Raw genomic sequence first — 27,236 nt, 5'->3', positions numbered from 1 at the left:
CACAGGATCTCCATGGTCTCCTTGACTTGTAGAGTAATGTAACAAAAAATTAAATTCCATTAAGTATTCCACTTATAGTCAGGAGGACATTCTAAACACGTTTTGGGAGTTCAAGAACACCCCGCTATCAAGGTTAGAAAAAAACATTAGGACATCTTAGATTGTAAGCTCCAAAGAGCAGGGCCCTCCTATCCAGGGGCGGACTGACCATTTGGAAACTCGGGCACTGCCCGAGGGCCTTGGGTCAGTAGGGGGCCCCATGAGATGCCCCTGGTACCTTTTTCATAGGCTTTTTTGAGTTTGGGCAAGGACACAGGGGCCCCATGATCCCCTATTGCCCGTGGGCCCCATGAGGGCCCCTACTGACCCAGGGCCCTCGGGCAGTGCCCGAGTTTCCAAATGGTCAGTCCACCCCTGAGTCCGCCCCTGGCTCAGACCCTCCTAGACCCACCAATGCAACTCCTCTCCAGATACACCTCCCTCCCTTGTTTCTTCCCCTGCTCCTTTTTGCTGCCATTTTGGTCTTATAAGCATGGCTGTTCAGTTTGCATGGTTGCTGCCAAACCAGCTGCTGACAAGGCAGTTCTTGCAACCAAACTGGAAAAGAGTAAGGTTGCTTTTCATTTCCTCACCAGATATTGTCAATAAAAACTTTTTGTGTGTTTTTCTCTTCAGTCTGAGGAGGATTGTTCAGTGATTGTACAACCAGATTGCATAGCGTATAGCTTGAGTTACACACATATCAGTTTAAGGATATACAGTATTTTACTCTTTTTTTAATACCATATATTGCCAAAGGTATTGGGCCCGCCCTCCAAATCATTGGATTCAGGTGTTCCAATCACCTCCATTGCCACAGGTGTATACAATCAAGCACCTAGGCATACAGACTGCTTCTACAAACATTTGTGAAAGAATGGGTCGCTCTCAGGAGCTCAGTGAATTCAAGCGTGGTACCGTGATAGGTTGCCACCTGTGCAATAAGTCCATCCATGAAATTTCCTTGCTACTAAATATTCCACGGACAACTGTTAGTGGTATTATAACAAAGTGGAAGCAACTGGGAACAACAACAACTCAGCCATGAAGTGATAAGCTACATAAAATGACAAAGCGGGCTCAGCGCATGCTGAAGCGCACAGTGCACAGAAGTCGCCAACTGTCCGCAGAATCAATAGCTAAAGACCTCAAAACTTTGTGTGGCCTTCAGATTAGCACAACAAAAGTGTGTAGTGAGCTTCATGGAATGGGTTTCCATGACCGAGCAGCTGCATCCAAGCCTTACATCGCCAAGTGCAATGCAAAGCATTGGATGCAGTGGTGTAAAGCACGCCACCACTGGACTCTAGAGCAGTGAAGACGTGTTCTCTAGAGTGACGAATCACGCTTCTCTGTCTGGCAATGGATGTGTCTGGGTTTGGCAGTTGCCAAGAGAACGGTACTTGCCTGACTGCATTGTGCCAAGTGTAAAGCTTGGTGGAGGGGGATTATGGTGTGGGGTTGTTTTTCACGGGTTGGGATTTGCTCCTTAGTTCCAGTGAAGGGAACTCTTAAGGCATCAGCATACCAAGACATTTTGGACAGTTTCATGCTGCCAACTTTGTGGAAACAGTTTGGGGATGGTTCCAACATAACTGCGCACCAATCAAGCAAGGTCCATAAAGACATGGATGAGCAAGTTTGGGGTGGAGGAACTTGACTGGCCTGCACAGAGTCCTGACCTCAACCTGATAGAACACCTTTGAGATGAATTAGAGACTGTGAGCCAGGCCTTCTCGTCCGACATCAGTGGCAGACCTCACAAATGCGTTTCTGGAAGAATGGTCAAACATTCCCATAAACACACTCCAAAGCCTTCCCAGAAGAGTTGAAGGTGCAGTGAGTGGAACAACTCAATATTGAACCCTATGGATGCCAAAAGTTCATGTGCATGTAAAGGCAGGCATCCCAATACGTTTGGCAATATAGTGTATATTTATTCCCATTAGGTCCATATTTTAATCAAAGTGTATTAGCAGTAGTAGTAGTAGTAGTAGTAGTAGTAGTTTTTATAAAGTTAATGAACTGAAATGGTATGTTCTGACATGTGTCTAAGGTTCTTGTATATTAATTATTAATTCAATGTTATCTGACATTAATTTTTATACTTCCAATAATATTGGGCATTTGGTATTAAATATGACCTAAGGACAGGATTTTGTATTGATATCAGATCGACATGGGGATGTCCTTATTTTTTTTCTAGCCCTGATGAAGGGGGCACTCTTGGATCCCTGAAGTGTGTTGGCTACATTTTGACCTGTTCCCCTGGCTTTAAATGGAATAAAGTTGTATCTGGACCTCTTAGCAGTGGTGTGATGCTTCAGTTTCCATTTTTGTAAAAATAAAAAGCTGACAGAGGTTCAAGCATTCCCCTTCTTAAAGAATATGTAAACCCAACATTTCATGTTCTTTATATGTGCCTGCTGTACCATGTACTTGTATGAAACTGTATCCTGTTCTCTTTGTATTTGTGTCTCAGGTAATGAGGAGAGACCAGAGAGAGCCGAGGCTCCCATGCACAGTGCTGGATCGAGATGGGGCTCAGGTAAGTATTATAGGGCCTGTGGGGGAAGCAGCACACAGAATGTTTTTTCCCTTAATGTATAGAATGCATGAAGGTAAAAGAACCACTTTAAGTTGAGGTGAATATATCCAAATGCATCTATTTTTGAAGGTCATATAAAAGAAACTAACTAAAAAAAAATAAAAAAAAAATATATATATATATATATATATATGTGTGTATATATATATATATATATATATATATATACTGTATATACTGTCTTAAACTTTCTGGAAGTGTTTGATAGAAAGTCAGAACAATCAGGGGAATATGTTGTCAGACTGGATTTCTCTCTTTCTAGAATGCATCTGATTATATTTATCAGGTAATTGCTATTTTCCTTGCTCTGATCATGTTACAGAGGTGCAACACAAAAAACAGGATACACATTCACTGAGGTATGGTGGAAATCACACTTTGACAAATTAGTTAAATCATGAGGGAGAAAACTATAAATGTGTGCAAGTTACCTTAGCTTTCCCCTTAGAAATTCAAAATGTTAAAGTGGACCGGTCATTGAAATTCACACTTAAAAAGCAAAAAATAAGATGAAAGTAATCACATTGTTATTTTAAATTTAGAAAAAAAATATAGAGTTGCTCCTTGTTATGAATACATAAGTCAGGGTTTCTCAACCAGGGTTCTGTGGAATCCTAGGGTTCCTCCAGAGTTTTTGCCTCTCAGGTAAGTTCAAACTGATATCTTTGATCTTTTTAGCAATCTGTCAGGGGGTAATTCTTTCCAATGACCACAAGTGTAAGGTGCATTTTTACCTCTGACTATCACACTAATGTATCATGGATTGTAGATAAAGTCCTTTTTAGCAGGGGTTCCCTGAGACCGGAAACTTATGTCAAGGGTTTCTCTGCATTGAAAAGGTTGAGAAAGGCTGATATAAGTGCTATAAGTTCCCCAGCTCTTCCCCAGTTTTTAGTCTAGGCAGCCTAAATCACATGGTTTCTGGCAGTGGAGTAACACACCTGCTATGGGACCTGACAAAGGAGGGGGCCCTCTTAGGGAGGTCATTAAATGTAACTCCCACTAATCTCTATTTTTTCACCTCCCCTTATACCTGTATAGCTGGGTTGTTCCCCAAAAGCACACTCGCAAGCCTGGTTATGCAATGGTTCTCCAAGGGCCTGCCTATTTGTCACAGCACAATCAGTCCTGAACCACCATCTTTACCGCCTCCCTCCCGCTATATAAGGTAATGACGGGCACAAGGCGGTTCTCTCGTTCTGGGAGGACGTCATATGATGTCCTTACACTCTGACCGCACATGCGCGGCTGCGGGAGCGCACCGCGTGGCAATCGCTGCTGATCTGTGTTCCTGGGACACAGATCATCATCGATCATGGCAAGGAGCCATTGGCTGGGGTTTTTTCCATGTGACAGGCTGTGATCAATCACAGCCTGTCATAAATGTAAACACAGAGCGGTAACTCACTGTTACCAGCTTCTTCTCCTCACACACAGATCTTGTGTGAGGAGAGGAATCTTCTAATAGTGAGTTACTGTTTTTTTACAGTGCATAGAGATCACAGCCCCTGTCACAGTGCCCATCAGTGTACCTTTCACCCATCAGTGTACCTGTCACCATCAGTCTACCTGTCACCATCAGTCTACCTGTCACCCATCAGTCTATGTGTCACCATCAGTGTACCTTTCATCCATCAGTGCCCATCAGTGTACCCGTTGCCAATCAGTGCACCTGCCGCCCATCAGTGCCCATCAGTGTACCTGTCAACCATCAGTGCCCATCAGTGCACCCATCACCGATCAGTGCTCCTGTCGCCCATCAGTACCCATCAGTAGTGCTCCTGTCGCCTATCAGTGCACCTGTCACCCATCAGTGCACCTGTCGCCTATCAGTGCCTATCAGTGTACCCGTTGCCTATCAGTGTACCTGTCGCCCAACCAGCAGTGCACCTGTCGCCCATCAGTGTCCCCGTCGCCCATCAGTGTACCTGTTGCCAGGGGCAGACTGACAACTCATGGGGCCTCCGGGCAATAGGGGATCATGGGGCCCCTGTGTCCTTGCCCAAACTCAAAAAAGCCTATGAAAAAGGTACCAGGGGCATCTCATGGGGCCTCCTATTGACCCCGGGCCCTCGGGCAGTGCCCAAGTTTCCAAATGGTCAGTCCGCCCCTGCTTGTTGCTCATCAGTGCTCATCAGCAGTGCATCTGTCGCCCAGCAGTGCACCTGTAACCCAGCAGTGCCCAGCAGTGTACCTGTCACCCATCAGTGTACCTGTCGCACATCAGTGCTCATCAGCAGCGCAGCTGTCACCCAGCAGTGTACCTGTCACCCAGCAGTGCCCATCAGCAGTGCACGTGTCATCCATCAGTGCCAGCATCAGCAGAGTACCATCTCACAGCCGCAATCAGAGTACCCTCACACAGCCACCATCACCAGAGTACCTGTCCTACAGCCAAAATCAGCAGTCTACCTGTCCCAGTGCCACCAGAGCTAGCCATGTCACAACAAGTTTACACTAGTGAGGAGGCGTTCAAAATCCTCAGTATGACAGATGAGAGCAGCGGGGAGCTCTCACTTTCCGATACTGATTCAGTGTATGAGCCAATAGAGAGCAGTGGGTCAGCGACTGAATCAGAGGAGGAAAGGGTCCCTCCTAAAAGGATATGGCGCTCTGAAAACGAGGCAGCCATACACCCAAATGGTCAATCTGCAAATGCCAATGGCGCTAGACCCATAGAGGAAAGACCCAGTACCAGCACTGGAATATTCCATCAACTCCTGTCAGGGTCCTGTCCACGGCAGAAGTTCTGGAAGATCTGGTATTTCTGCCAGTACCCTGCATGGCCGCAGAAGAACGCATCAGCCTCAGTTTGGTGCCAGACGGCCTTTATAAAGAGGCTCATCACTTCCTCAAGTTGCTGGATGATCTCTAGCTCCCCGTGCCTTGTTCCTGTTTCCTGTGATTGTGAGCTGTGATTTCCTGATACCGACTCGGCTTGCTCCTGGACCTGTCTACTCTGATTTACCCCTGATTTGACCTCAGCTTGGCTTATGGATACTCTCTCTCTCGCTCCTCTGTGTATGACCTCGGCTATCCCATCTGACTACGTTTGCTCTGATTCCCACCTGGTACCTGACCTTGGCTTGAACCGACTACCCAGTAAACATCTAAATCCCGGAAGGGCTTGCACACCACGCACAGGTGCCTCCTGTCTGCAAACCTATCTCCGTGCACCAGCTGTGCTTCTGAGTGGACCACCAACCAGCAGAATTTTTCAGCAATTGATTTTTTTAAATTTATTTTTGCCCAACACTTTATTACAGTTTATTGTGGACCAGACAAACCCTTATGCCACCCAATTCATTTCTAACAACCCCAGTTCATCTTATGCCAGTCCATTTGAATGGAGACCTCTTACATTGGAGGAATTTAAGTAATTTTTGGGCCTCACCCTTAACATGGGGCTTACAAAAAAAATGAAGGACATGCATACTGGTCCACACACCAAATCCACCACATGCCACTTTATTCTTCTATAATGCCCAGGTCACGCTATGAGATGATCATGCGTTTCCTTTATTTCAGTGACAATACCCAGTGCCCTCCCAGAGATCAACCAAATTATGAGAAATTATACAAAATTCACCCACTTCTTAATTTTTTTCCCCAAAGATTTGCTGAACTTCTTGTCCCGATAAAAATATATGTGTAGACGAATCCCTTGTCCACTTCACTTGGAATTAAGCAGTATATTCCAAGTAAGAGGGCAAGATATGGAGTAAAGCTCTACAAGCTTTGTGAAAGAGCCACGGGATATTAATATGCATTCCACGTATATGAAGGCAAAGATTCCCAGCTCCATCCCCCTGAGTGCCCAACCTACATTGGAACAAGTGGGAAAATTGTCTGGGACCTGGCCTATCCACTTTTTCAAAAAGGCTATCACGTTTATATGGATACTTTGTACACCAGTCTGCGCCTTTTCCGACACCTGTACCGTGAGAAAACCTTGGCCTGCGGTACCTTCCAAAAAAACAGAAAGGGCTTCCCACAATTTTTAGTGAATACCAGGCTACAAAGTGGGGAATCAGCAAACCTAAGAAATCACGAAGTGCTGGCCCTGAAGTGGAAGGATAAGAGAGACGTTTATGTTCTGTCCACTATCCACAACGACACCTCGGTGGAAATTACTGGAAGACACGGTCCAATTCAAAAACCTGCGGCCATCCAAGATTATAATCTCTACATGGGGGGAGGGGTGGATTTCAACAACCAAATATTGCAGCCCTATTTAGCAACAAGAAGATCCCATTTCTGGTATAAAAAAGTTGCAATCTATTTTATACATTTGGCTATATATAATGCGTATGTCACCTACACCAAATCCACAGAAAGACCCACTGCCCTCCTAAAATTTATACAGTAGAAGAAGTTGTCACGTCCCTTATCTATCAGCAAGGATCCCCCCCAGAAAGCAGTCATTCCGATTCTGTGAGCAGACTTCTTGAGCGCCACTTCCCTAAGATCATTCCACGAACAGAAGCAGGTCGAAGACGCCAAAAAAGATGTTGGGTATGCAGCAGAAGAGGAGTTAGAAAAGACACGTTTTCACTGTCTCCAGTGTCCCTCCCAACCAGGCCTGTGCATTGGAGACTGCTTTGAACGTTTTAACACGTTACTAAGATATTAGCCCATATTTCAAACTGCCTGCCATTTCCCCATTTCAATATCTCTGCTGATCATTTGCCTGCTGCCCCAACCAACCATGGTACTGCCTTCTACCTTAACCGACCCCGGCCTGTTTATCGACTATGCCTTTGCCTGCCGTTTGCAATGTTTATCCACCACGTTTCTGCCTTCCACCTGAACTGATCGTGGCCTGTTTATTGACTATGCTTCTGCCTGACGTCTGGTTTATCAACCATGTTTATACCTTCTTCCTGGACTGACCTCGGCCTGTTAATCGACTATGTTTTTTGCCTGCCGCTTGGATTGATGTTTTGCCCTGCTACTGTAGTAGTAGGATTCAGAATAACACAGGGGTCTCACATATGTGAGGGGCTTCAGAGTAGAGTTCTGAGTAGAGAAAATCAGTTTTTGGCTTTCTCTGGGTTTTGTAATTCCCAGAACAGGGTCTGGTTGTCTGGAGGCTTTGAAGAGATTGGGTGGGATGAAGCCTCTACCCCTGTGCCCTGGTCCTACCTGACAAAGGCCCTAAGCCTGATGTTCCTGCCTGCTGCCTGGACCAATGCTTTGGCTGTGCTGACCATAATTCTGCCTACTGCCTGTACTGACCCAGGACATTTTATGGGCCATGTTCCTGCTTGATGCCTGGACAAATACTTTGGCTGTGCTGACCATATCTCTGCCTGCTCCCTGTAAGGACCCAGGACATTTTATGGACCATGTTCCTGCCTGCTGCCTTAACCATACTTTGGCTGTGCTGATCATATATCTGCCTGCTGCCTGTCCTGACCCAGGACTTTTTATGGACCTTGTTCCTGCCTGCTGCCTGGATGTCAGCGTGCTGCCTGTACTGACCTAGACCACAGGTAATCTTTTTTTTACATTGTTTTCTATACAGTGTTGATTTTTGTGTTACACTTGTTGCAATGCTGGGCACATAATCTGTACAGACATTGAAAAGGTCTTGCACATGTGGTATCCCCATAATCAGGAGGAGTAGTAGAATGTATTTTGAGGTATAATTCTTAGTATGTCCATGCTGTTTTTTTTAGAAATATCTTAGAAATATCTTATAGATTGACAACTTTGTGTTAAAAAATACATTTTCATTTTCTTTCCACATTTTATTTTCTTTTGGAAAAAAAATGAACTGTTCAAAAGACTCATTATGCCTCCTAGAAAATACATTGTGGTGTTTTCTTTCCAAAATGGGGTAATTTTGTGGGTGTTTCCACTTCGCTGGTGCTCCAGGAGCTTCAAAAATGTGTTGTCAGGAAATTAGATGTATAATTTTTGCCCCTAGAACGCCTAAAGGTGCTTCTTGGATGTTGGGGCTCTCTATGTGGCCAGGCTGTGGAAAAGTGTCACACATGTGGTATCGCCATAATCAAGAGAGGTAGCTGAATGTATTTTGGGGTGTAATTTTTGGTATGTACATACTATGTGTGAGAAATATCTTATCAATGGACAACTTGTTTTAAAAAAAATACGTTTTCATTTTCTTTCCACATTTTCTTAAAACTTGTGGAAAAAAAAGACATGTTCAAAAGACTCATTATGCCTCTCCAATTATACCTTGGAATGTTTGCTTTCCAAAATGGGGTAATTTTGTGGGTGTTTTCACTGTCCTGGTGCTCCAGTGCCTTCAAAAACATGATAGGTGTTGCCCCTAGAAGGCCTAAAGGTGCTACGTAGATGTTGGAGCTCCCGTTGTGGCCAGGCTGTAGAAAAGTCTTACACATGTGGTATCCCCATACTCATGAGGAGTAGCAGAATGTATTTTGGTGTGTAATTTTTGGTATGTATATGCTATGTGTGAGAAATATCTTATAAATTGACAACATTGTGTAAAAAAAAATAGCAGAATGTGTTTTTGGGTTGTAGTTGCAAATATGCATATGCCATGTGGGAGAAATAACCTTTTAATATAACAATTTTGTTGAAAAAAAAAAATCTTCATTTTCAATAGAATTGTGGGAAAAAATAGCAATTTCAAAAAATTCACTATGCCTCTGACTAAATACCTTGGAATATCTCATTTCCAAAAAGGGATCATTTGGGGGTTATTTGTACTGTCCTGGCTTGTTAGTGTCAAGAAATGAGAGAGGACATCCGTACATCAGGTGTGATCAATTTTCAATGATTGGTACCATAGCTTGTAGACTTTATAACTTTCACAAAGACCACATAGTATACATAGATTTAAGTTATTTTTACCAAAGAAATGTAGCAGTATAAATTTTGGCCACAATTTATGAGGAAAAATTACTTATTTGCTAAATTTTCCAACAGAAACAAAGAAAAATGTGTTTTTTTCATATTTTTTTGTCGTTTTTTTCATTTATAGTGCAAAAAAGAAAAACCCAGTGCTGATTAAACACCACCAAAAGAAAGCTCTATTTGTGTGAAAAAATGGACAAAAATTTCATATGGGTACAGTGTTGCATAAATGAGTAATTGTCAAAGTTTGACAGTGCTGAAAGCTGAAAATTGGTCCGGGTAGGAAGGGGGTATATGTGCCCTGTAGGCAAGTGGTTAATGTAACATAGTCTGGGCCAGCTGTATCTTTGTTTATGCAGCAGCCCTGTGATGACACGCATGTGCCCTGACACATCATCAGGGGCCAACTGCAAAAACCATGAATAGACAGCTGGCCACCTTGGCAAGTGCTGTAGAGTACCCCATGCCCTCCTGGGTCAGAAATAAGGGATTGTGAGGAGTGTCTCCAAAAAGATCTCCCCCCCAAAATAGGTATTTTGTTAGAGGGAGGTGGAAGGAATGTCATATCGAGTTGTTAGGGAGGGTAAAATTCTGCTTCAAGGAAAACTAAACTGTCAAGTTTCTAGTATTGGAGGGCTGAAAGCAGACTTCAGGATCCTCCGTAGTTCCAGATCCCGCTCTGTGCAGTAAGAAGCATTTCCTTAGCTGTCTTAGCAACATTTATTATCCTCTGAACTTCTGCTACAGACTGAAATGAACCCTGTATGTCTAACACAGTATAAAATACCAGAGTTTCCCCACAGCACAAACCTTATAGAACAGATAATATAATTATAGTTATTATTATTACAATTATAATTGCTTCCACATATATAAAGTGTATTCACAACACTGGTCCCTAGTGTACTGACTATGCTTTCAACTCTCCATGCTGCCTGTCCTTGATTTGGACATACCTTGTGTTACAATTAATGAGTGGCTTAAGTGGCATAGGTTAAATAAAGACCGGGGGCGGACTGACCATTTGGAAACTCGGGCACTACCCGAGGGCCCGGGGTCAGTAGGGGGCCCCATGAGATGCTCTGATGCCTTTTTCATAGGCTTTTTTGAGTTTGGGCAAGGACACAGGGGCCCCATGATCCCCTATTGCCCGGGGGCCCCATGAGTTGTCAGTCCGCCCCTGATAGAGACTGAGCCTACTTGCTGTATACACTGAACATATATGCCAATGTCCTTGAATCCAGAAAATTTGCCTTATTACTGTGCAACAAGTAAACATTGGCACATAGAATCATTAAAAATGTAAATAACTCTATTACATATGCTTTTCTGCACTCAGATTAGAGCAAATGTTTTGTCTGATCCTACCTTATCCACTTTCGGGTCGCCCGCCCGCAATGTGCTGCAGAAGGACGCAGCCACAGGACCAGCGATGTACCTTTATGTCGCTGGTCTTTTGTCAACACAGGGGGGCACTGCATGCAAACCTACCCCACCACCACGAATGAGAATCAAGGTAATCACATGATCTCAATGGCAACAAAGCTTGTATGAATCAGTTTGATTAACCGCTTCCTGTCCGCCTTATAGCAGTAATACTGCTACAGGGCTGCACGGGTGCGCAAAATCACATTTACAGTATATACATGATTTTGCATCTCCAGGTAGGGGGCATACATGAACCGCGCATGCGCCCTACCCACGCCGCTATTCAAGGCCTCAGCTGTCAATCACCAGCCGGTGAATACTTGCTGGCACCGGTGATCGTGGAACATTGCCGATGGAGAGAGAGAACTGTATGTAAACAATACAGTTCTCTCCCCTGACAGCTTCTGCACACTGCTATGCATGGCTTTACATAGCAGAGCCATGCAAAGCAGTGTGCTTACAGTGAAGCACACACACACACAGCAAAACAGCACACAGTTAACCACTCAGTGTCAGTGCTTTTTATTAGCACTAATCACTGTATTGGTGTCACTGGGGATGTCAGTGACACCAAGTCAGTTCCCCAGTGTCAGAATGCTCGCATAAGTCACTGATCGCCGCCATTACTAGTAAAAATTAAAATAAAAAATCCCAGTGTATATACTGCCATTTGTAAACGCTATAACTTTCACGTAAATCAATTAATTTACACGTATTGGGATTTTTTTAGCAAAGATATGTAGCAGAATACATTTTGGCCTAAATTTATGATGACATTTGATTTTTAAAATTTTTTTACTGGACATGTTTAATAGCAAAAAGTCAAAAATATAGTTATTTTCTCAAAATTGTCGGTCTTGTTTCGTTTATAGCGCAAAAAATAAAAATCACACAGGCTATCAAATACCACTGAACGAAAGCTCTATTTGTGGGGAAAGAAGGACGTAAACTTAATTTGGGTGCAGCAGTGTGTGACTGTGAAATTGCCAGTTAAAGTAATGCAGCGCCAAAAATGGCCTGGTCAGAGGCCCAGAGGGATAAATCTTCTAGAGGGCAAGTGGTTAATAAAAGCTATGCTTCTGTTCCTAGAGAGCTGTGATTCGTCCACAGCTCTCACATAACACATGGGGCCAAGCACAGCACCCTGTACCATGTGACAAGCTGGAGCCACTCACAGATCACTATTGTGTTGGACTGTCATAACCTTAACTCATTCATGACAGTTCAAAGCAAGCTTTGCATTGCAGAGCAAAGATCTTCATTGCTCATGCAAATAAAAAAATAAAAACAAATCCCTGATTACCCCCCCAGAGTAGTACAATGTTATTATGGTAACATTGCATTACTCTGATGAAAGTTTTTTTTTTTTAAATTGTAAAAAAAGAAAAATAATGTTTAAAAACAAGAATAAAATGCTAAAAAAAGAAATAATTGAAAAAACATTCTCTCAATAATTTTTTTAAACTGCTTGCCACCCACCCACCAACAATGTGTGGGCGAATGTGGGCGAATGGCAGCTCTGGGCAATACAATGTAATCTTACGTCACTTTCTATTTCCAGATGTGCGCCCCCCACCACCCCCCTATGCTGTCCAAGGAGAGAAGAATGAACACGGCACAGAGTAAAAGCACTAGATTTTACACACACATTAGATTAGCACATTTAACTCTTTGGTCGCCCCTATTAACCCTTTGATCACCCAATCAGTGCCATAAGTACAGTGTCAGTATATAGAACTTTTCACTGATCACTGTATTACTGTCACTAGCGACATCAGATAGTGTCAGGGTCAGTTAGCACCCACCCAAGCCAGGGCCAGCTAGTGTTAGATTGCCCACAAACTATCGTGCTCACGCTATAGGTTGCAGATCACCATTACTAGTATAGTGTTTGTACAGATCAATATAATGACCAAGAAAGATTGCAGCCACAACTGCCAGAAGAATTGTTCGGGATATAGGTAACCACAAGAAAAATACAGGCTGCTCTGGAAAAAGACAGTGTGGTTGTTTTGAAGGAGCACAATACGATGACACGTGAACAAAAATGAGCTGCATGGTCGAGGTGCCAGAAAGAAGCCTTTACTGCATCAATGACACAAAAAGGCCTGGTCAGGCATGTCAAGGTGTTGTCAGGCATATTGTAACTGCTTTTTTGTGGCATTGGTGCAGTAAAAGCTTCTTTCTGGCACCTCGACCAAACAACTAATTTTTGTTCAAGTATCGTCGTATTGTACTCCTTAAAAACAACCACACCATCTTTTTCCAGAGCAGCCTGTTTTCTTTTGAGGTTGCCTGTGGGTTTTTCTTTGAATCCCAGACAATTCTTCTGTCAGTTGTGGCTGCAGTCTTTCTTGGTCTACCTGACCTTGGCTTGGTATCAAGAGATCCCCAAACTTTCCACTTCTTAATAGGTGATTTAACAGTACTGACTGGCATATTCAAGGCTTTAGACATCTTTATATTTCCTTTTCCATCTTCATAAAGTTCCATTACCTTGTTACGCAGGACTTTTGACAGTCCTTTTCTGATCACCATGGCTCAGTATCTAGCCTAGTCAGTGCTTCCACATAAGAGCTAACAAACTCATTGACTATTTATACACTGACACTAATTGCAATTTAAAAAGCCACAGATGTGGGACATTAACCTCTAATTGGCATTTTAACCCATGTGTGTCACCTTGTGTGTCTGTACCAAGGCCAAACATTACAGGGTATGTAAACTTTTGATCATAGCCATTTGGGTGATTTCTGTTATCATTATGATTTAAAAAGGAGCCAAACAAATATTTGATAATGAATGGTTTCATATGTTCATTATCCTTCAATAAAAGAGCATTTTTTGGCATGATCAGTCATATTTGCAATATCAATGCCAAAATTTTACAATTTCTGCCAGGGTATGTAAACTTTTAAGCACAACTGTATGTAGAGAAAAAAAGGTAATAACACAGTCCAGACCCAGGACATACACTCCAGCTACCTTTATGTTGATTCTTTGTGTTTGGCCACATGGGATAATACAGAACTCACATGACAGCAATCTGATTTTTTTATTTTATTTTTAGCACAGTTGCAGCATTTGATGGATAACATTAGTAGTTCATTGAATTCTTCTGTTTGTTGCCTAGAAATGCTCTTTAGCTGTCTAAAAACCCATAGTAGGAATAGTTTTGGTTCCTGGCAGAACTGTACACCACATAAAGCAGGTCCTTTGTGTGAATGATAAGCAGAGGAATGTTATACCTAATGGCAAAACTTAAAAAAAAAAAAAAAGCGGAGAGAGATTAGAACACCTGTCAGTTTTTATTGCTGTCTGTGCCCCCGTTAAGGAGATTCACCATCTCTATTTGTACTGTTTACCATTATTATTGCATGCAAAAGTAAAATAAAATCTGAAATTTTGGATTGTCCCCAGAAAAGTAATAGCGGGGAAATCTTTCAATGGGAACTCTAGTTCTGGTGACCTGGGAGTTCCCAAAGAATTCCCTTAATTTGCAGGAATTTACTCTCACTTCCTGTTTGACTATGGGACAGGAAGTGAAGGGAAATCTCTGCAATGGGACTCAGATAGTGGGAGAAAAAAATCTGACAGGGGTTATAACCCTCCCTTGCTCTATCAAAAATGAACAAAAAAAGTTTTGCCTATTGTTCTACTGTAAGATATTTGTTGTTCTGCACTGATAACCAGATCTTACCACACAGGTAAAGTCTGTTTACACCAAAACATTACAAACATCAATAATACAAAGCACAAAACCACTTCAGCCCTCGAAAGGTTTACCCCCTTCCTCACCAGGCCATTTTTTTGCTATTCGGCATTGCGCTATTTCAATTAGTAATTGTGTGGTCATGCAATTCTGTACCCAAACAAAATTCATATATTTTTTTCACACAAATAGATCTTTCTTTTGGTGGTATTTGATCACCACTTAGTTTTTAATACTTCTTGCTATAAACAAAAATACCTGACAATTTTGAAGAAAAAGAAACTGATATTTTTTACTTTCTGTTATAAAAAAATATCCAATAAACTCAAATTTAGTCATAAATTTAGGCCAAAATGTATTCTGCTACATGTCTTTGGAAACAAAAACCCAATACTGATTGGTTTGTGTGAAAGTTATAGCGTCTACAATCTATGGTATATACATGTATTGAAATTAACGCAGCTTTTACTTTCTGACTGTCTATCAAATTTTTTGAGATGCTAAAATGCTAGCACAGTACAAAAAAAACCAAAATGACCCTTTTTTGGAAAGTAGACATTCCAAGGAATTTGCTGAGAGGCATGTTGAGTCCATGGAAGATTTTATTTTTTGCCACAAATTTTGGGAAAATGACCAAAAAAAAATTTTTACACAAAGTTGTCAATTAAATGATATATTGCTCACATATGTCATGGGAATATGTGGAATAGCACCCCAAAACACATTCTACTACTTCTTCTGAGTATGGGAATACCACACGTGAAAGATTTTTTGGAAGCCTAGCCACATACAGGTCCCCAAAATCCAATGACCACCTATAGGCTTTCAAAGGGCATATTTCCTTATGACACTTTTTCTTCAAGTGGTTAGAAGAGTGGGTGATGCTTTTAATGTTGGCCCTGAAATTCCAAGATAGTAGTAGCAACCCTCCAAATGACCTCTTTTTGGAAAGTTGACCCTCCAAGGTATTTGCTAAGAGGCATGATTAGTATTTTGCATATCTCATTTGTTGCCACAAGATTTTGAAAAATGAAGAAAGAAAATAAAAACATATTTTTTATTTTCTTTTTTTCTTTTTCAATACCCTGTGACAAAAATTATAATTGAAAAATACTCATTTGGCCTCTTATCAAATTCCTTGAGGTGTCTGCTTTTCAAAAAGGTGTCATTTGGGGGGGGGGGGGTGTTTGTACTATCCTGGCATTGTAGGGCCTCTGAAGCTGTGAAAAGTAGTGAGGTAGTGATATGAGAAAAAATGGCCTTTGAAAGCCTGATGGTGGTCATTGGATTTTGGGGGCCTGTATGTGGCTAGGCTGCCAAAAAGTCTCTCACATGTGAAATCCCTATACTCGGGAGAAGTAGCAGAATGTGTTTTGGGGTGTTATTCCACATATAGCCATGGCATATATCAACAATATATAATTTAACTGACAATTTCTTTCATGGCCTCAACATGCCTCCAAGCAAAATGCTTGGGGTGTCTACTTTGCAAAAAGGGGTAAATGGGGGGGGTTGTACTGCCCTGGCATTTTAGCACCTCAAGAATTGTGATAGGCAGTCAGAAAGTAAAAGCTGCGTAAATTCCAGTATATATACCACAGTTTGTAAAAGCTATAATGTTCGCTCTATATACATGCATTGGGATTTTTTTTTACCAAAGATATGTGGCAGAATACATTTTGGCCTAAATTTATGACTATATTTGAGTTTATTGGATATTTTGTTATAACTGAAAGTAGAAAATATCTTTTTTTTTTAATTTTTGGTTTTTTTTATTTATATCACAAAAAACAAAAAAACATTGTTGATCAAATACCATCAAAAGAAAGCTCTATTTGTGTCAAAAAAGGACATACATTTCGTCTGGGTAGAGAGTTGCACAACAGCGCAATTACCAGTTGAAATAGCACAGTGCTTAATAGCAAAAAATGGCCTGGTCAGGAAGGAGAGTAAATCTTCCAGAGTGCAAGTGGTTAACAGCAGAGAACATGGGTATTTTATGAATTGGGTCTGTGGACCAATATGACCACAATTCATTCTTTTTTGTAATGCCCATGTTGAGGGTTAGGCCCAAAAAACTTTGAATTCAGAAGCCAATATAGGTTTCCATGTGAATTGTGTGGCAAGAGTTGAATTTGGGTCAGCAGCAATGTATTGTTGTGCATATAATTTGCTTTGGCCCACAATCAATTCATACAAATCTTCTGTGAAAAACAGCAGAGGAGCTAAATGCTAATGCTGGCAGCGAATGGGGCTAATCCTGCTAACACTATGTTTTTGGGGACACTATACTAAGGAGGAACTAGTTCTGTTCGGGATCAATATATTGATCTGTACAAACACTATACTAGTAATGGGGGTGATCAGTGACCTATAACGTGAGTGCGATAGTGTGTGGGTAATCTAACACTAGCTGACCCTGGCTGGGAGGGGCACTATCTGACCCTGATGCTATCTGATGTCACTAGTGGCAGTAGTACAATGATCAGTGAAAAATTCTATATATTGACACTGTACTAATGGCACTAGCTGGGTGACAGGGTGATCAAAGGGTTAATAAGTGTGATCAAAGGGTTAAATCCAGTGCGCTAATCTAACACGTGTGTAAAATGTAGTGCTTTTACTAACAGTGTGGTGCTCTCTCTTCTCTCCCTGGACCGACAGGGGGGGCGCATGCATGTGTGTTCACACCTGGAAATAGAAAGTAACGTAAGGGTAGGTAGTTTTGCCCAGAGCTGCTGCTTGCACATTGTGCAAAAAAAAAAAACAAAAATAAAAAAATTCTCAATATTTTTTAACATTATTTTTTAAATTATTTTTATTATTTAAAAAATCTTTCATCAGAATAATGCAATATTACCATAGTATCATTGTACTACTCTGGGGGGGGGGGGATCAGAATTTTTTTTTTCTTTACACTATGCTTTGCAAGAGCAATAAAATTTATTGCTCCTGCAGTGCTTGCTTTGGGTTACATTCATGACAGTTCAAAATACTAGTGATCTGTGATTGGCTACAGCTAATCACATGGTGCAGTGTGCTGTGATTGGCCCATGTTCCATGTGAGAGCGGTGGGCCAATCACAGCTCACTAGGAAGGGAAGCAAAGCTGTTATGAATCAGATTGATTCATACCAGCTTTGTGGACATTGTGATAATAGCGTTGACTGGGATCTGCATTCAACTGTGTCCGGAGGTCAGCAGTCACCGTGGGGGGGGGGGGGGGTTTGAGAGCATGTCCCCCTGTGTTAGTACAGCTAGAGTGATGTACAGGTTCATTGCTTAGCCTATAGTTGCTGCCAGTCCGCAATACTAATACTGTGGGCAGTTGGCAAGTGGTTAAAATAACACAACCTAAATTTAGTTTGTTAAAACAGGTCATTGGGAGGGCGCATGCGCGGCCGGCCCTGCATGGATGTGAAGTGAGACCCGCTCCGTCCATCCGCCAGATACGAAGCGGCTCACTCCAGCCCTGAGGGACATAAACAGCACAGAGAGTAAGGGCAGAGGTGCGCAATCCTCCTCAGCTATGCCCCGCCGCAGAAAAACCCCGGGACAGCCGGGGAAGCTCACACGCTTCTTCCCTGCCGTTCAGGCAGGGACACAAGATGGCGCCGGCTCTGTGAACGGTGCAGGCAGATCAGAGGAAGATGACAGGAGCCAGCAGACAGATCCCAGGCTGCAGTACCCGCTCTATCCAGGGGACCCTGGTGAGTTATCTCCCCCTCTCTCCCCCACAACAAGCAGCCCAGCCAAATCACGTCCACGCTTGGACACAGATGCTATACCTGATTACCAGAGCCTCATCCATCCATCCCCTCGGAATACTGCTGATTTACCATTAATAGAGACTTTCCCTGTGTCTGACCAACCTATATCCGAGGTATGCATGAAAAACATGCTTCTCTCACTCAGGCAAACGCTGCACAGTGACCTAACAACATCACTCGCCCAAATTACTACTGTAATTCAAAAACAGGACCACAGACTACGCCATATTGAGTCAAAGATGGAGGAAATAGTTATAGCCCACAACGACTTGATTGACGCACATGCTGACCACACTGCCGACATTGAACAAATCAATTTGAAACTAGCGGACCTGGAGGACCGTTCCAGACGCAATAACGTTAAATTTAGAGGTATCCCTGAAAATATCACCAACGAAGCACTGTTACCCCACATCCAACAATATATGAAACACCTTATCCCGTCTCTCTCAGATGTTCAGCTCGCCATAGACCGCGCTCACAGAATCCCAAAGCCGTCTTTCCTGTCAGCATCAATTCCTAGGGATGTTTTAGCGCGCATCCACTTCTACCACACAAAGGAGAAGATGATGGCAGCAGCCAGAAACCCCCCTCCATTACCGCCATCACATGCTAACATAAAGCTGTATGCGGACCTCTCAAAAACTACGCTTCTGAATCGTAAAAAAATTGGTTACCATCACCAAAGCCTTACGAAATCATGGCATTGTTTACCAATGGGGCTTCCCCACTAAAATTACCATCAGTCGCCAGGGCAGAATTCACACAATTAGAAACCTGGAAACGAGAATAGATTTACTGAAGACATGGAACATTATACCTGCAGACCCTCAACAATCCACCTCTACTACTACGGAAGCAGAATAATTTTGACGTGTTATACCTCCAACTCGCTCCAAATTACACACCTCTGACGCTCAACTCCACTATATCCCATCCACTCAACTAAGATCTGGCGATCGGCCTGATTGAAAAATTTTCTCGTTGCAAAACACTGTAAGGCACGGCCTTGTACATGGTCTATGCCTGTTCACACCCCCCAGTTTTGAAGTAGCATTTCAAGCTACTCATGTTTCTTGCATTTTACGCAAGCTTTTTTTTACCCCTGTCCACACTCCTCTATCCCTGTACCACCAGTCAACCAAACTCCTCAATTATCCAATTAAATATCCTCATTGAATATGGAACACGATTTTTGACTTTCCGATCGAGCTATTTCAACAAGGCCCTGCTTACAAAATTCTCCTCCTCGCATTCGTACCCGTTCAACTCAGATCGATGCTTCAAACATCAACTCTACTACTCCACAATCCGTTCCAAAGACCCACACTATGATTAATATAATCTCTCTAAATGTTCGTGGCTTAAACTCCCCATTCAAAAGATCGATGCTCCAAAAAGAAACCCGAACATCTCAAGCGGACATTCTTTTCGTACAAGAATCTCACTTTGCAACATCCAAGATCCCCAAACTACAACTACATCGATTCTCCAACATCTATATGGCCACCAATCCTAAGAAACGTAACGGCGTACTTACCGCTATAAAGGACACCATACAGTTCCGTTATATATCAGAAACGGCTGACCCTCAAGGTTGCTATCACATATTGATCTGTGAACTCAATAACGCCCTTTACACCCTAGTGAATGTGTACGGTCCTAACAATAATCAGAACCAATTTCATCGAAAACTCCACACCAGTATTTCCTCGCAAAAACAAGGCAGACTTATCGGCGGAGATTTCAATGTTATCGGCAACCCACTCCTAGATTCGTCTTCCAACAAAAGACCACTCAAACAAAACTTCAATCGTTTCCTGCATGATCACGACCTTTATCACATCTAGAGATGCCAGCACAGTACCAAAAAGGACTACACCTACTACTCTCCTTCTCACCTATCTTACTCCAGAATTGATTTCTTTATTACGGATAAATGGACCCTACAACACGTAACATCATCCAACATAGGCACCATCACATGGTCAGACCACGCTCCAATCAACATAATCCTGGACAACTCTCAACGCTCGGCACTTCCCCCCATCTGCAGACTGAACTCTACTATTTTGAAGAATCCAGAAAATCAAAAACATTTGTTAGAAGCCCATAACCTATTTTTTGACCTGAATACCACACCTGATATCTGTATAACTATGCTTTGGCCTGCTTATAAAGCCTATATGCGAGGCATTCTCATTCAACTTAACGCCCGAATCAATAAACAGAGATCACAACAAATTAACCAACTTCTAGCTTCCATAAAACTTAAAGAAGAAATTAACAAACAAACCCCCAATACCTCCACATCTGCATCCCTCACCTCAGACAGGAACCAACTCCGAACCCTTTTACTACATAAATATGAGCTCAACCTCCAAAGAACGAAATCACAATTTTACGCCCTAGCTAATAAAGCAAATAGACTTCTAACAAAAATAATCAAACAAAGACACCTCAAATATAAAATTACCTCAGTTCTATACCCAAACGCCCACACTTCGCTTACAAATCCAAAGGATATTGCTGATGCCTTTGCAACTTACTACCAAACCCTGTACAATATTAAGGATGACCCAAATACACCCCAACCAATGACACTGTCCATACAAAACTTCTTAACTACCACTAATCTACCCCATCTTACTCCATCACAACTCACCTCTATATCTATCCCATTCTCTCCCTCGGAAATAGAAAATACTATTAAAACCTTATCCCTCAACAAATCTCCAGGAAATGATGGCTTTACCAATGAATACTATAAAACATTTGCTCCTAATCTTACACCGCACCTATCCACTCTCTTCAACCATGCAGCATCTACAGGTACATTTCCCAATGAAATGTTACAATCCATAATCACAACTATCCCAAAACCCGGCAAAGACCCCCAACTTGTTCAGAATTACAGACCGATCTCCCTACTTAATACAGATATAAAATTTTACACAAAATTAATAGCCCAAAGATTGCTCCCCTACCTACCCACACTAATCCACCCAGACCAAGTAGGATTCGTCCCTGGTCGCCAAGCACCGGACGCAACGAGGAGACTCATCTCTCTCCTACATACATTAGAAACCACTAAACGACCCTCTCTACTTTTATCCCTTGATGCTGAAAAAGTGTTTGACCGAATCCACTGGCACTTTATGAAACTCACGCTTCAAAAATTTGGAATCACAGACTGGATGCTATCAGTAATCCTTACCCTTTATTCCACCCCTTCGGCGAGAGTACTAACCAATGGAACACTATCACAGATTTTTCGAATCTCCAATGGTACCAGACAAGGTTGCCCCTTATCCCCCATAATCTTCACCCTACTTATTGAACCATTAGCCTCGAAATTCAGAGATGACCCAACATTCACAGGAATCTCCCATTTCAAAAAAGAACACAAAATCAGCCTATTTGCAGATGACATAATACTAATGATTACCAATCCACACAAATCTCTCCAAACGATCCAAACGCATCTTCAAAAATACTCAGAAGTGTCATATTACAAACTCAATGCACCTAAATCCTCAATCTTGAATCTTAATATACCTGCTAAATCCCAGAAAGTACTCCTCAAAAACTTTCCCTTCTCTTGGGAACACCACAGCATCCCGTATCTGGGAATTAAACTCACCACTTCGACAGACCAACTTTATACCTCAAACCATAAACGACTACTTGAATCCATCCCTCAAGAAATTAAAAACCTACGTACGTCTACATTCTCGAAATTAGGAAGAGTAGCTTCTCTAAAAATGTGCATACTGCCCAAAATCCTTTACATTTTTCGCACACTTCCTATACCTGTCCCCAATGCTTTCTTCTCCAAACTACAAGCTATACTTGCCAAATTCCTCTGGAACTCAAAGAAACCCAGGTGTACGACAAACCTCCTTATACACCCAACCTCTAGAGGAGTGGCAGGTCTGCCACACTTAAAATCATACTATAATGCAGTACTCATAGACCAGCTCTATTTTTGGTGGCACCCAACTACTGAAAAAACATGGACCACTATGGAAACACTCCCCTATCTTCTGACTCCATTACGTTACATTTTGTTCTTGCCACAACTTTCTCAACCCAAAAATTTACCCACACACCCCTGTATCCGGGCTTCCCTACAAGCCTGGTACGACCTCTTATTAACTAACTCACCAGATTCAAAAACAATACCTACTCCAATCACCGTGCTACACTTATCACCCCCTCTTTGAACCTCTCACAATGGGAAAATCGAAAGATACTCTGTATACGAGATCTTAATACAAACCACAAAATAGACGCCTTCCCGACCATCCAAGAGAAGTTTCACCTCCCTAACAGTGAAATCTTCACATACCTGAGGATAATTCACTCTCTACAGGAGACAAATATTCCGCCTCATTTGAAAGTTCCTAATACCGCATACCTCTTTTTTAACAAACCACAATACCCTAAGAAAGGGATTTCGACCTTTTACACGCTTATATCCGGGGCTCTGTTTACCCTACAATCCATCTCTATATCTAACTGGGAGAAAACACTTTTGCAAACAATTAAATCCCACATATGGGAAAACACCTTCAACATCATATATCGAGCATCTAGATGTAGCTCCCACTGGGAATCATACCTGAAAATCCTACACCAATGGTATTTTACACCTATCAAACTCTCTCTATATTACCCACACCACTCACCCGCTTGTTGGAGACAATGCGGAGAAATAGGATCAACCCTACATATACTCTGGACCTGCAAATCCCTAAGATCGTACTGGAATAGCATTTTCCGCTTGATCTCGTCAGTTGAAGGAGCCCAAGTGGCTCCAAATCCTGCCCTCGCACTCCTCCATGTAAGAATTGACAAATTTAGTACTAAATCCCGAACCATCATTATCCACATATTAGCAGCTGCTAAACTTAACATCACTAAACTATGGAAATCTTCCACAACTCCTTCCCTCTCTGCCCTTATAGTGGACCTGAACTTCCAATGTGAAATGGAAAGATCGACCCTCAATAACTCCTCCTATCCTAAATTTAATACCCAATGGTCTCGATGGTTACAAAACCCCAACTGTTTTATACGTTGATAAAATATACATAAATATATAACCCTCTGACCCCCTTGTCCTAGACTGGTGCCCCCTTCCCCCCCCCTCCCTCCCTCCCTCCCTCCCCTGTCCTGTTCCACTTTTTATAACATCTCACACCAGTTTGGTTCACACTAAACAAACAGCACCTTTTGAGAAACTTGATTTTTGCCCATACATCCCCAGCCAATTGGTGGGGAATCTTTTATCATTATCACCTTCACTGGATGTTTATATGTACCCAACTGTGAACCGCATTGATGATTGATTTATGGTATATATTGTATTGTACTTAAACTTTTCAATAAAAATCATTTGAAATTAAAACAGGTCATTGTCATAATGCATTTTGTATGTTGCATTTGTCTTATTACATAAGTCTATGAATATTGATTTACTTTTATTGGGCAAAGCTCCTTTTAACCCTATGAAGCATAATGTTCTTAGGCATTTTACAAAATAACGTTATTGCAAGATTCTGGGTACTTACAACTTATAAATGTTCATATAAAAACTAAACTCCAAGTAAACACGTAAATACATAGTTAAAACACGCAGACAATTGTAAGCAGGTGCTTCCACAATGTTCTAAGTGTTAAAGCTTTTCTCTTCTACAGTGTACATGCTGAGGTTCTTCAGGTCAACTATGTTTATGTGTACAAGTAAATGTTACAATGAAGCTTGTTGCAACTGCTGTCCTGACCTGCTGAGCTGATGGATCTGAGAAGGAAAGGTTAACCCTGCTGGTTAGGTTTTTCTGCTCTTTTTCAGATCATACTATATAAATAGGAGCTCAGTGATGCTCCTGGGGAGATCTCTAGTCCTACTTCAATATGTAACCATTGTTTTGCTGTTTCTCCCCCTTGTGGGAGCCCAGTCGGGGTTCCAAGGAGTCTGGATCTACATGGAATTTTGCTAGACTCTTGTGGATTACTTATTGCCTTTGTGGATGTACTGTCTATATGGACTCTTGTCTTGCTATGAATTACTTTCATGGACTTTGCTGCTTAACACAGGCATGACTACCTCATGGGGCACATAGAGAACTTTTTACAGGAATGTGTGTTGAAGATATGTCTTGGAGAACTGTTAATTTGTTGCCATTAATTACTTCTGTAAAAGATCTTTGTTGTTCATCTAAATTGCTTGGTCTGAAGGCATATCCAAAAACAGGGCATACAAGAAAGGACTGAAAAGGTTAGAGAAGATACAGTACAGAAGTCTAATGAGCAGAATGCTGTCCAGAGAAGGCTATATTGCCATTGTTAAGGACTACATTATTTGTGTCACTTGCTAAAGCAATCAATCAGCCAGGAGGCAAGATGGCGTCCGGAGCAGCCGCATGACGGCCAGCTCCAGTGCCCCCCCTGCCAAAAATCCGCTGCCATCCGAGCGGAAGCGGGCTCCAGAGCACCATCGGAGGTCCCGCCGACAACCGGGAGGGGTACCGAGCGCCTAGCCCCCCCGGCGGAGCCCCGACAACCTGCGGCCGCCGCACTGCTTCTGTAGATAACCACCACCCCCACCAAGGCACCCACAACCGGTACCGAGAGGGAAGGGAAGCCCACTGGCTCAGGTAAGGAGAGCCCCTGCCTCCTGTTCCTGCTCCCTCCTGTCCTACCTGCACCTCGAGGGGAAGCCCGGCACCAAGAGGGGACCACAGAGATCACAGCCCCACCGTGGCAGCCACCACCCCCATCGGTACCCAGAGGGAAGGGAAGGCACCTAGGACCACCTAAGGCTCCTGCACAGCACCACCACCATCCAAGCGGCTGCGCCCGCATGGCGACACCAACACACAGGCAGCACCACCACTCAGGCAGCTGTGGCCCCCGGCTGGGCCCCACACGTCATCACCACTACTCATCCAACCTCCCTGCCTGGTACGACCAGGCAACCCGCACGGCAACACCACCACCCAAGCAGCTGTGCCCGCACCGCAGCACCACCACTCAGGCAGCCATGGCACCTGGCAGGCCCCCCACATGCCATCACCACTCCTCTACCAACCTCCCGGCCTGGTACAACCACACCACCTGGGGACACCACTCCGTGGCTGGCCGCACACCTCACGGACACCTCAGCGGACTCCCTGGCCCTCTCCGCCGGTGCCAAGAGCCACCCCTGCAAGACCTGACAGGATCCAGCATGGCATCACCACCACCCGAACCCGCACCATCCGTGGCTACTACCCCGCAGCCAGGCGAGGCCACTCAACCTCAGGCTCAGGCGCCCAGGTCCCCACCCGGACAGCAGCAAACCCAAAGGCTCCCTACAGCATCCCCTGCATCTGTCTACCCTCATTCTTCCTCCTGGGACCTCCACCTGGTCCCTGTACCCTGCCAGCAAGTCTCCGCAAGAGCACGCACAACCTCCCGCAAGATACCGTCACACAGCGCTCCTGATCCGACTACCCAGACACCACTCACGTCGACCCCGACCCAGCTTCACCCAACGAACAAGAAACAGCCACATAATGCTCCAGACCCGAGCACCCAGAATCCCAGCTCAACTTCACCTAAAGACTAGAACCCTAGATGTAGACACCACAACAAGTAACCCCACCGCACGCCGAACTGTCTCCAATCAAGCGCCTCTGTCAATTATCCATCCACACCCGATCCCCTCTCCCTACCCCCCTAACTCCAGCTACCGGAAGACACAGCGACGAGATACACCACTGCACGCTGGACTATCGGCAACCAAGCCTCCCACCACTCCTGTCCGCCACCCCGTGCACCTCCCTAAAATGCCTCTTCCACTCCTCCTTCTCATATTCCTCTCCTCCATTCCCAAAATCTATTCACTACACCCCTCTGCTCCTCCCAAACAACTGTATATTGTGTCCTCACTGCTTCCTTCACCCCTCTACGGCACCCACCACCTCCTCCTAATACTCCACTCTCCCACTGACCCTATCACCTCCACTGGTAGACTGACGTGCTCCTACACATCCCACTCCCATGCCACCTTTCTCACCCTTCTCCTCCTCCTAACCGCGGGGACATCTCCCTGAACCCTGATCCTCCACCACCTCGCTCACCCACACAGCACCCTCCCGCTCCCACGTTCCACGTCCTGCCGCAACCACTGTAACCTAATATCTGTCCCCCTGCTCCCTAAACCCCCCCCCCCCCGTTTACGTGTGCACTCCTGAACGTCTGATCGGTGTGCAACAAACTCACCACCATCCACGACCTCTTTGTTTCCCGCTCTCTCAACCTCCTAGCGATCACGGAAACCTGGATCCAGGCCACCGACTCTACCTCCCCTGCTGCACTCTCCTATGGAGGTCTTATCTGGACCCACTCACCCAGACCTAACAATCATAAAGGTGGTGGGGTTGGTCTGCTGCTATCACCACAGAGCACCTTCCGAGTCCTCCCTAACCCCCCCTCTCTATCCTTCTCCTCCTTCGAGGCCCATTGCATCTGACTATTCTCCCCAACCCCTCTAAAGGTTGCTGTAATCTACCGACCTCCCGGACCCGTATCCCGCTTCCTTGATGAATTTTCCTTCTGGTTACCCTTCTTTCTCTCCTCCGAGCTACCCACCATCATCCTTGGGGATTTCAACATCCTTGTCAACATCGACAACCCGGCCTCATCCCAACTCCTCCACCTAACTTCTTCCTTCGCACTCTCACAGTGCATTCAATCAACCACCCACTCCGACAGAAACGTCCTGGACCTTGTCTTCTCCCACCTCTGCGCTCCCCGCAACCTCACTAACACCCCCTTCGCTC

The sequence above is a fragment of the Staurois parvus genome, unplaced genomic scaffold (assembly GCF_062004578.1).
Source record: "Staurois parvus isolate SC_StPar_1 unplaced genomic scaffold, SC_StPar_1.0 ptg000264l, whole genome shotgun sequence".
Classification (NCBI taxonomy): domain Eukaryota; kingdom Metazoa; phylum Chordata; class Amphibia; order Anura; family Ranidae; genus Staurois; species Staurois parvus.
This window is presented reverse-complemented; position numbering follows the sequence as displayed.